Below are 11,080 nucleotides of genomic sequence, written 5' to 3'. Positions count from 1 at the left end.
TGAAGTCAAATACTCTATTAAGCTTGATGGATAGAACAATCAATAAATGTTAACATAATTTTTGTTATTTTTTAACCACATGACATTGTTTATTCAATGATGATTTTCAATTTATCCTTCAGCTGTAGCTAGTTGATCGGAAAGAGCACTTATTTCTAAAAAGCTTATTTTTAAAGCGCTTTATATTTGTATCATCTAGTAAGTTTAGTGACACCCTGGACTAAAAAAAAACACTTTTAGATTCATATTCATTCTTACTTGCTTTAAATATAGTTTTAGTTAGAAATCGCTCATCGTCCCAAATAAAGAATAAAAGCTTTCAAAATAACTAACTAAAATAGTTTCAGCTTCCGAGATATATAAAAATAGCTTCAGCATCCGAGAATTACTTTAGTTCGATTCTAGTTCTTTTAAACATCCACTAACTAGCGAGTAACTTTCTTCTAGATAACTAGTTTTCAGAAACATTTCATGATCTTAAATATTCCATTTAACAATGAAGTCTATAAATAATGTCGTAAGTTTATTGGTTTTGAAATAACTGAGTCATCTTATATTCTGAAAATTAGATTTTAGAGTGCGATTCCCGACAAGAAAACCTCATTAACATTTTTAAGGGAACTTATTCATTAAGTGAAGATATGATTGTTATGCGATGCAATTCTCAGCAGTTCAAATTATTTAAAGTTTCAACTTCCTATGTATTTATATACCTACCTCAGGTTGACCTTTCTAACTTGTATTCTACACCAATATATTTGAAGGATTTACAAACTCATAACTTCAACTTGTTTTTGTTTTAACCACCACAGTTGTCGCTTCCAGTTTGTCTACTTTTAAATTTGAATCCTTTCTAACTTTTACAAATTTAAATCTTAAAAGATAAACAAACCAATAATATTGTAGTCTGTTGTGCTAAAAATAATATTTTCTACTTAAGAGAGTTAAAATAACTTCTGTGCTTCACGATGGGGAAAGATTACTAGCTGACTGAGTTTACCCCGCTACTATCAGCTCACTTAGCCCCACCACATTTTAGGATATAAATACTAAACTAAATTATAGCAGTTATGAATTCTGTTGCCTAAATTGATGAATACATTTTTTTTAAAAAAAAAAACACGCGTTTTTTAGGCATTCTCATTTACCACAGTGTTCCGTACAGTTTAAATTAAGACCGAAAATATGCCAACTTGGTTTAGCTGTTATTGATAATGAGGAGATGAATTATTTTTAAAAATTGCAAAATAAAAGATAAAATCTTATACATGTATTATAAAAATTATTACAATCAGAAATATATTAAGTTATTCTACATCTCAGATTAGAATATTTGTTGGGTTTTTGGTGTTGTGGGTGTGTGAATCAAGCAGGAAATTCATGCCAATCATCGTGCAGTTTAAGAGTATCAATTCTGGCTGTAATCAAAAATGCTCCATATAGAATTTCAGTTTGAATCAAACATTATCCAACAGGTTTTGACGCAATCATTGCTGCTGGAAACCTTAATCAATATTTTAAAATTTAGTACCAAATATTATGGTTTTTGACGCCTTGAGCGCATGCATAATTGAAGTATGCGGCGTCGAAAACGACGGTACTAATTCTTTTAATTGGAATAGTACAAGTGCTCAATGATGGCAGTTTAGTTTAAAAGTAAGAAAAACTAAACTTTCTATTTAATCAAGAATTTCTTTCTTTCAGGTATTATTTTTGTCAGGAGCATAAATAAAAACACATTAGTTTGAACAAATATTTAAATCCGGAGTAGGGGAAACAAACGGTGTCTTTGAGAAAACCATGCTAATTGTTTTGTTTATTTAATATAAAAAGTAATTGTTATTTTCTAATTTACTTCCGTAGATTAGTTGGTATCGTCAAAGTATAAGCTTTTACGAAGATAACTAATATATATTTGCTTTATGCAGCAAGAGTTGATCAAAGATCCATTTTACATAATGGTATAAATAACATGACATGAACCCCAAAACCTTTTCTACCTTATTTGAAAAAAAAAATAAAAAATAACCATGGTAAGTTTTACTATAACACAATAGCAGCATAACAATTTCTAAAGTCAACTACATTCAAAACATAAAACTTTTTGGTTACAATTTCAGCAAAATTGTTTTTAAATTATTCATATTTGACATTTCTTTTCAGCTTTAATTCACTTTCTTTAACTTTATATTTAGTATTTTAAAAGTATCCCAAATTAGTAGTGTTGTTACGACTTTGATATTATTCGACTGTTGACTAAATCGATTAATGTATTTTTCGAAGTCGACCAAAATCGACTAATACATTTTTAAAATCGACTAAGTCGACTAAAAGTTGATTTAGTCGAAATATTTGAATAAATATTTTATTGCAATGATATACTTCAACGTTGCTTGACAAGTTATCTTTGAGACGCTATGAAAAAACTAGAACCTTAAGAGAGTAAACAAAAAAACTAGGTGTTATGTTATACTGTTTTAATAGCACATGCTGTTGTTGTATCAAGAGCGTTTTCTTGGTTCGTTTTTACTTCATCTAATCTATTAGATGAATTAAAATCGAATAAACAAAATAAAACGGAAATTACAATCACAAAGTAAAAAAAAAAAAAAACACAGATGGGCATTTCATATCATTTTTCACAACAATTAAAGCAAAAAATTAACAAACAACTTAAATAATAAAGAACAGGTCGGGACAGATGTGATGGCTAAACGTTTTTTGGTGTGGCAGATTTACAAAACATTTTCGCATCCTTTATTGAATACCATTACACATTACTTAACATTTTGTTTTAAAAGCATCAACTGGTTACTATAATAAGAAAAAGGAAACATTAAAGAAGTAGTGCTACATACAGTAAGCTGAGAGTTAAGTTTCAGATATTTTGATTGAATTAAAAAAATCGCTATGAATGATATTCTTACGTAGGTACAGTGGGCCAGAATCGTCAAAAAATGGCAAAACTATTTATAGCTTGAATATATGATATAGGTTTTTAAAGGTTTTTGGGAGCCAAAGAACTTATTTCCAGGCTCATTTTCAAGTTTGGAGTCCTCATGACTACACAGGTGGTCAATTTAGGGGTGGTAAAGGGTAGTCATGTTATGTCCCGATGGTTTTTCAATTAAATGGGACATGTTATATCTCTAAGTGTTGGTAATTCAGGCCAAGGAATTCAAATCTGCGTATACTTGGTCTCTAGGAGTGGTCATTACCACACAGGCAGTTATTTCAGGGGGGCTCATTGGATGTTTTGACAACTTTTAAAATAAAAATGGGACATTTTGTATGTTTAAATATAGGTAAACGAGGTCAGGTATTCAAATTTGGGGTTATTTTGTCTTTAGGAGTGGTCGAGACCGCACAGGTGGTCAGGAGTTGTCAAGAAGGTGTATTAGTTGTACGAAGACTGTACACCAGCCTGTACAACTGGAGCATATGACACCAGTTGTACAGGCTGGTGTACAGTGGTGCAGTCTCCAGGTTATAGTGATGCAGTTTGTTAGGGTCCATTTGCTCATTGCTGGAGAGGATACAGAGGGTAATATAAAACGTCTTCATCACCACCTAGAATCTCTACTGACTTTTGGTACCCCCTAAAACACCTCCTAGTAGTATTGCTAGTATTGGAGTTTCCAGATTCTCCTTAGTTTGGAACATCAAAATTGATCCTAAGACCAATCCTCAGCGCAACCTGAATCTGTTTTTTTTTAAGCTTTAGTAGTTCCTTATTTCCTCCCTTAGAGTGTGGAGGAGGGTTTTGGGTTTGTCCAGACAAAGTTGTTCGTCTCCTTGCTCCGGATCTGAAGCGGAGCCAGGCAGGTGAGGAAAAAGGACAACTTTACTGCTATGCTGGCTAGTGTAAAGTAAAGTGTTAAAAAAAGGTTGGGCATATTAAGGGATTTTATTGAAAAAATACATTAAAAATGCAATTATAAAAAATAATTTTTCGTATTTCTTCTTTTTATTTCAATATATGGTGTCTATTGACAATATATCCCTTTATAATATCAAAATGTTCTAAAATCGTCTTTCTGGCTTCATTTTTCTCTATTATATGGTTTTTTCATTTTGAAAATTAACATATTGACATTTCCGTGGTAAAATTGGTATGCTGAGCTTAAAAATCATAGTTGGGAGAAAACTAAATCAGTTTAGAGGGTTCTCTAAATTTCATTTAAAAATAAGAAATTACCCCAACATAGAACATGGTTTTGGGGGGTTTTGCTCACCTCTAGACCACTGTAGCAAGGTTCAATTTTTACAAATAATTTATATTTACAAGATAAACTACTTAAAAAGATATCTCTTTATTAATTCGGTCAACATCATAACAATATTAAAGATTGATAAAATTAAACCAAGTAAAAAAGTAGAAATAAGGATGTTAGGATTATTAACCGACTAAATCGACTTTTAGTCGATTAGTAGGAAACTCATAGTCGATTAAATCGACAATTTAATTTTTCAAAGTCGACTAACTTCCACTTTCGACTAGTCGACTTTTAGTCGATTTAGTCGAAGTCGATAAAAACACTACAAATTAGACTACTGGATATTTTTTATGCTTATGCTTGCATTCTTGAAGATCTGATCTAAGTCTGAGTAGTAACTTTAAGAACAAGGTTTACAAACTTAAGTACACATATTTAAAAAAATGCATTTAATTGTATGTATTTGAAAAGTCTCATGCAAAACAACTTTCAGACCAACAAACCTCAAAACAGCATTCTCTGAAGTTTTTGAATGTAAGATATTTTTTATTGCATGTAAAATATTTTTTTATTGAAAACCATCTTTTTAAAACTCTAAGTGAATACTTTCAACTGTGTTCTCCTGCGTTTAACAGAAAAAGGAAGCTCCTGTTAATCATTTCCTTTATTACAGTGGAATTCAAAATATCTGCAAAAATCTTATACTGGTCAACAAAGCACCAAATAAACCAAGGGTAGGTCTGTGACTTTTTATTTTCAATCACTGTACTTAAGTACAGTGATTGAAATTATGATGTTATCAAAATTATGCAGTGATCTGCTCAGTAAACAAAATTTTATTTTTATCCAAATTGTTAAAGTCGAAGGACTATGTTTTTAATAACTATTACTACTTGAAAATGATCATAGGCTGAATGCTTGTGAAAAAAAATTTTGGTTATTGCGCTGAAAAAAACAGAGGATTTTGATAAAAATTGTGACTACTAGGAAATGAGAGTTCTGGGAGAAAAAATTATTTTCGGAAAAAAACCCCAAAAAAAAAATTTTCAAAAAAAAAAAATTTTCAAAAAAAAAAATTTTCAAAAAAAAAAAAATTTCCAAAAAAAAAAATATTTTCCAAAAAAAAAAAAATTTTTCAAAAAAAAAATAATTTCAAAAAAAAAAAAAAGTTCCGGTGACAAAACATTTTTTTTTCATGACGTGATAACGCGTAATGAAAAAAACTTTAATTTTTGTTAAGGTGTTTAAATCTTGAGAATTAGGCGTAATAACACGCTTGTCCGAGAAGAAGGTAAAAGCTTCCGGATTGTCCCACTTGCGCGTCGCCGGAGTTGAGAGTGACGACGAGTCTTCTGCCGGCTGCAACGCTGGGCATGGAATCTGCATTTGCAAAATTTCTGTAAAAGGAAATGGTTGTGGTGGATCCGATGGTGGATTTGGATTGTAACAGCAGTCCCGTCGATGTGTTGTTGAACGAGGATATGTTTGATCCGTTCCACGAAGACAAATAAAAATCTTCCAATCCAGACGAGGAAAAGATGCATTTGCTGTCACCGTCATATCCAGAAAAAGTAGTGTAACTGTATTATAAGGTGTCCAAGGACTGAGAACGGTTCCGTTTCCAGGAGGCAAATTGCCGTCGTACATTCGGACTCTCGATTCCCACCAGCTTCCAGAAGCGCCGATGACATGCATCCTGATGTATTTTAGAAAAACTCCATTTCCTTTTCCATTTGTGTCTAGCAAAACATATTCGTTTCCGTAAGTGGTGTTTAAATATCTGAACGTCCTGCCATACAATTTTACGGATGAAAGGAGAGGGGGGATGGAGGTAAATGTGGAAATGAAAGGCTGAATCCAGTAAGTGATGGAAGAGGCATTTTTGTTGATCAATTGGATGCTGATGTTTGTACTGAACGGCATGTCAAGCGTACAATATCCTCCCAACGAAGTGTTGCTTAAAACGTTGCATCCTTGCAAAGAATTGGCGTAAAAAGGGCCGCCGATAGGAGAAAAAAGCAAGTCGCAAGCAAGTTTAGTGTTGTCCACTCCTATTCCTTCCGTGCTTTCTGAATAATTTCCAACGTTAATTTCACCATCTATAAATATTCGAATGAAAACATTTCCAGGAAAGTTTCCATTGAGAGCCAATCATAACCTTCTTAGAACACCAGGTCCGTCCGAGTAAGTGAAAACTGTTTTCGTGGCGGCTCCTGCCACAATTTGAGACTTTAATCCTAAGGACAAAAAGCTTGAATTTGGAACCAGTCCTAAAAAGTTGACAAAACGTCTGCGTAACTTTATGTCGCGGCGTCTTGCGCGTTTGATGGATTAAGCACATTGATTAATTTATGGGAATTTAAATTCAAGTCCGCAGCTCCAATCACCGTGCCAGTTCCTCCCGACGAATGCGTGTCCATGTAATTTTTTGTGGCGGCGTCGTGTGAGTTGGCTGGTTCTGCCAAATTAATGATTTTTTGAGAATTAAAATCAATGTCTGCAGTGATGGTGCTGGACCCGTCCGTTTTAATATAAAAGTTGCTTGTTGAGTCTGCTGAAAGATTGTCGAAATAAACGCTGAACTCGCTTCTGTTGAATTTGTCAATCATTTTTTTAAACGGGAGAAATTTTTTTAAAATTCAATTTGCAATCACCAAAGGGTGTTGACGACGTCTTGAAAGCTGTTTCCCTCTTCACATTTTATCAAGACGTAAAAACACAAGTGGTCACAATAAGACGTGTTTCCAAATTGAACCCTTTCGCTGTTGTAAAAGACAGGGCTTTTTAAATAGTCGACGAGCTCGACGAGAGGGGGTTGAGCGTAAGAGTCAAAGCTGAATTTTGCGTTTCCGTCTTTGTACCAGCACACCCAATTAAATCCTCCAGTGCTCGAATCCCCCGTGTTGATAATCCCGCATTCTTTTTTTCTCGGTTTTTCTGGCAATATGTCTCTGACAAAAACTCCTCGAAAGTTTTTCAATTTCAGTTTTTTTGCTGCTTTCATCAATTGAAAATTTGTAAAAGCCTCGTTAGGCAAAATAACACCTTCCACATTGATCATTTTGTTGTTCTTTTTTTTTTTGTTAATTTTTTTTAGTTTGTTAATTTTTTTGTCACTTACCTTTTGTTTCCTCATTTTTTTTGTCACCATTTGTTCCTTTTCTTTTAATTTGTAGTGTCCATAAGCCAACGTGTGTATTCCATCTTCCAAAATGATTCTTTTGTCGTCGGTGGAGCTGAGAGAGATTTTGTTGATTTCTTCCGTGTAAATGTCGTGCAAATGGGATCGGATGACGTTCATTTTGTTTATTTTTTCTTTTTTGGTTTCGAGACATTTTTTGTAATCGTCGTGGGTGATGCATTTTTCGACGACATTTTTTTTAACACCTTTGCATTTTTTGCATTTTTTTTCTTGTTCTTCTTGATGTATTTTGTAAGAGTACAATTTTGATCGGAGGTCGACAAACTCTTCAATCTGTTATCCTCCGGTTTCGTCTTTGAACATCCCAATGACCTTTTTGTTTAAGCCAACTTTGAACCCAACGCTTTGAATGGCCGGATGGCTTTTGCTAAAATCACTCGTGTCAAATTTGCTTTCCACATCGTCGGAAATGTATTTGTAAAAATCGTCAGTTTTTGTTTCGTAAACCAGCGAGTCCGTGTCCGTCATCAATAATTTTTCGTAGTGGAATTCAAACATTCAAGTTTTGCTCAAATCCAAAATGGACATTCTCAAATAAATTGGTTTGTTGAAAAAAATATTTGTTCTTTTAATGTGAACGGCGATTAAGTTATCATCGAAAATCGCGTGTCTGGTGTAATTTGGATTGGCCGACAATTTTATTGCTTTTTCCTTTTTTGTCACCAGTCTCACGTCCACTCGCTTTTCAATGATTTCCATTGTTTTTCTAAACACCAAATTGTTCATCATTTTGAAAAATTCCTTCTCATTTTCGTTGATGGATTCTGTTCTTAAATCGGTGTTTAGGTCAATGTACGGTTTCATCCAATCCAGTTATTCAAATTTTATGCCTCTATGCACCTTTGAAACTTTCATTCCCAATCGTTCGTATAATTTTAGGTTTTCGCAGTGGAGGACATAATTCTTTTTGTCGTTTAAATTTGGAACGAGTTTGTCCACTTTTTCAATTTTCATTCTCTCAGGAGCCAGAGGGTAATCGTTTTGTTCGTCGTGAAGGCTTTCCGGATAATCCAAATCAACCTCCAAAATGCACGGAATCGATTTCCAATCGGACAGTTCGTCTTCTGTCATCCATTCAAAACCGTGAGTGGGAAGAGGTTTGCACATACCCCATCCGTACAAGTTGTTGGCGTCCAAGTATTGGATAAATTTAGACGGTTGGCTTGGATCGTACGAGTCGCCCATGTATTTGTTGTTCGATTTTCCATGCCGGTTTGAAATCATGCTGATTCCTCCACGGGTTCCTTTTTTTACCATTAAAAGCAGGTTGGGGTCGCTCAACAATTCCAATTTTATTTTTGTTATTTTTAAACAAGCGTCCCAAGCCAACTCGGGAGACGTGTAGTACCAGGCGGGCTCGATCTTGTAATGTTTCATGCAAATGTCCCTGAAATTTTCAAAGACATCCGCCAGAATCAAAACGTCCGACACGTTGTACAAATCGTGATAATTTCTGAACGTTTTACATTGAAACTCGTTCCAAACCGTTTGCGCATGCGCGTAATTTTCGTCACTTATTTCCTCGTGGTAGAGTTTTGAGAAAAACGCTTCTTTTGGCGGCAATTGCGTTTCTTGAAATTTATCAAATGCGTCCACCCAATCGTAAGGGTACACTCCTTTTTTACAAAACAAATCAAATTTTTCTCCTTTTTAATATTTTGCGAGGTTTTTGAACTGTTCTGGCTTTATATTTTTAGACAAAGTATTCAAACTGAAGGTAAGGAATTTAAAACTGTCGATGAATCTCAATTCAATTTTTTTTTCTTTTGTTTTTCCATCTTCCCCAATGTACTCTCCCACTTTGATTTTTTCGAAAAGCTGATGTAGTTTTCCTCTTTGGATGGAATGCAGGTTATTTCTCCTCCCAATTTTTTAATAAACAAATGGCTGTCGTAACCCGACAAATTGTGAAAAACGATAGGAACGAATTTTGGAATTTTGTATTTTAAATTGCAATCGTTGTGGGCAGCTCCTCGATATTTTCCAGTAAAATGGCAGTGGTCGCGCACTTTTTCTTTATCGAGAATTTTTTTTTTGCAAATGTGGCAAACTGTTGCGGATTTGAAATTATTTTCATCATCCTTTGTGAAGACCATATTTTTTTTCCGGTTTTTCCAAAAATTTCTTTTATTTCTTTTTCTAAACTTTCGACAAAAAATTTGGCAACGTCAACATTTTCGTGTACTGTTTTGCAAACCGACGGATGCCCGTCATAAACGGTTTCGTCAAAACATTTTATGTAATAGGAAAAGGAACTTGGAACGTGTCTTTGAAACTTTTTGGTGTAAGACTGGCCTGGATTTTGTTCGCACGAGTCTATCGGTTTGATAAAGCTTTCAAAATCCGCGTAAACAATAAATGGGACTCTCATCGACCTTTCTTTGTGCTCAAATTTTATGAACGAATTTTTTGGAGGAAGATCGATTCGAACCGCGCTGTGCTCTCTGCAACAAGACGAATGTTTTGAAAGATCTTCCTCGCTTTTCATTCCCTGCGAGCAATTTTTTCCGTTGTGTTTGGACGATTGGGAGGAAATGAGTCAACTTAGATTTTTTATCAGACAATAATGATTTGTTTTTTCGTCTGAAATGAGCAGCAAATCAATTTTATTTTTCCGTTGCAAAAATTTGGATATTCGTAAAGGTTGAATGGATTTATTTTGACACATGAAAACGTTGACACTAATTTTTGGATTATTTTTTTCAATTTTTTTTATTTGATTGAGTTTGACGGGAAATTCAATCCCTTCCCAAATTAAATTTTTCGATTTTTTAATCAAGTCTTTGTCAATTCTTTCAGGAGCGTCAACGATATAACGCGACGGTTCTTGAACAGATGTCGTCGCAACGATAGGATTTTGCAAATGGGCTGGTTTTGGAGGAAGAGCTGGTTTCCACGTGAGAGGTCTTGGTGGAATTGTTGATGGTTTCGGAGCGATGGCAGGTTTTTGGACAATTTGGCTCGGCACGATGACAGGGCGTGGTGCAGTAACTGGCCTCAAAACTGGGATTTGAGCAATCGAACGTGGAGCAGGAACAATAGGTCTTGCATCAGTAGTTCGTCTACGAGCTACAGGATGAGGGCCAATGACAGGCCTTGTTGTTTTTATAGCCTCAACGAGCTGTTCCCTGGTCATTTTTGAAAAACCTTTTATCGCCCTGTCTCTAGCCTGACTTTTCAATGTTTCCATTGAGACTTTTTTTTCTTTGACAGTTTTGTTTTCCATTTTTTTATTGCCAAGAAAATTATTTAACTCAAAATCAATTTTTTGGGTTTTTCCATTTTTTCGCATTTTGTTTTCCATTTTATTATACCAAAAAAATTTTTTTTCTAAATCAATTTTTTTTCTTTTTTCCGAAAATTTTTTTCAATTTTTTTTTTCCCGAGAATTCGGACTAAGCGATTTTTCGCATTTTTTCATTTTTTCGGACTTGGCGATTTTTTTCTGTTTTCGAGTTTTTCAGAATTTAAAATTTCAATCTTTATTCCATTTTCCACTTTTCAATCTCGACGCTCCAAATATCTCCATCCGTGCCCCGTCTTTTTCCTCGCTTTGTAAAGGGATCCGTATTCAACCACTTCCCCGGTTTCGATGTTGGTCGTTTTCACAGACACAGGTTTTTTTCGAATTGAACCAAGCCTCTCGTATTTTGGATCGATC

The 11,080-nt window shown here is 34.3% G+C and overlaps 1 long non-coding RNA gene across 1 annotated transcript; it reads left to right on the top strand.

Annotated features, from left to right (window-relative positions):
• The first annotated feature begins 1,603 nt into the window (after nt 1–1,603).
• LOC149890101 (uncharacterized) lies at nt 1,604–10,679 on the top strand. Its single transcript, XR_016452211.1, has 2 exons — nt 1,604–1,656; nt 10,219–10,679. It is a non-coding gene; the product is annotated as an uncharacterized LOC149890101 (long non-coding RNA).
• Nucleotides 10,680–11,080: the final 401 nt, after the last annotated feature.

Source organism: Hydra viridissima, unplaced genomic scaffold (assembly GCF_058129835.1).
Source record: "Hydra viridissima isolate aposymbiotic clone 2 unplaced genomic scaffold, HvirCarnegie_v1 scaffold_4, whole genome shotgun sequence".
Classification (NCBI taxonomy): Eukaryota; Metazoa; Cnidaria; class Hydrozoa; order Anthoathecata; family Hydridae; genus Hydra; species Hydra viridissima.
Note: the sequence above shows the minus strand (reverse complement) of the source record. Positions and strands in the feature narration are given on the sequence as shown.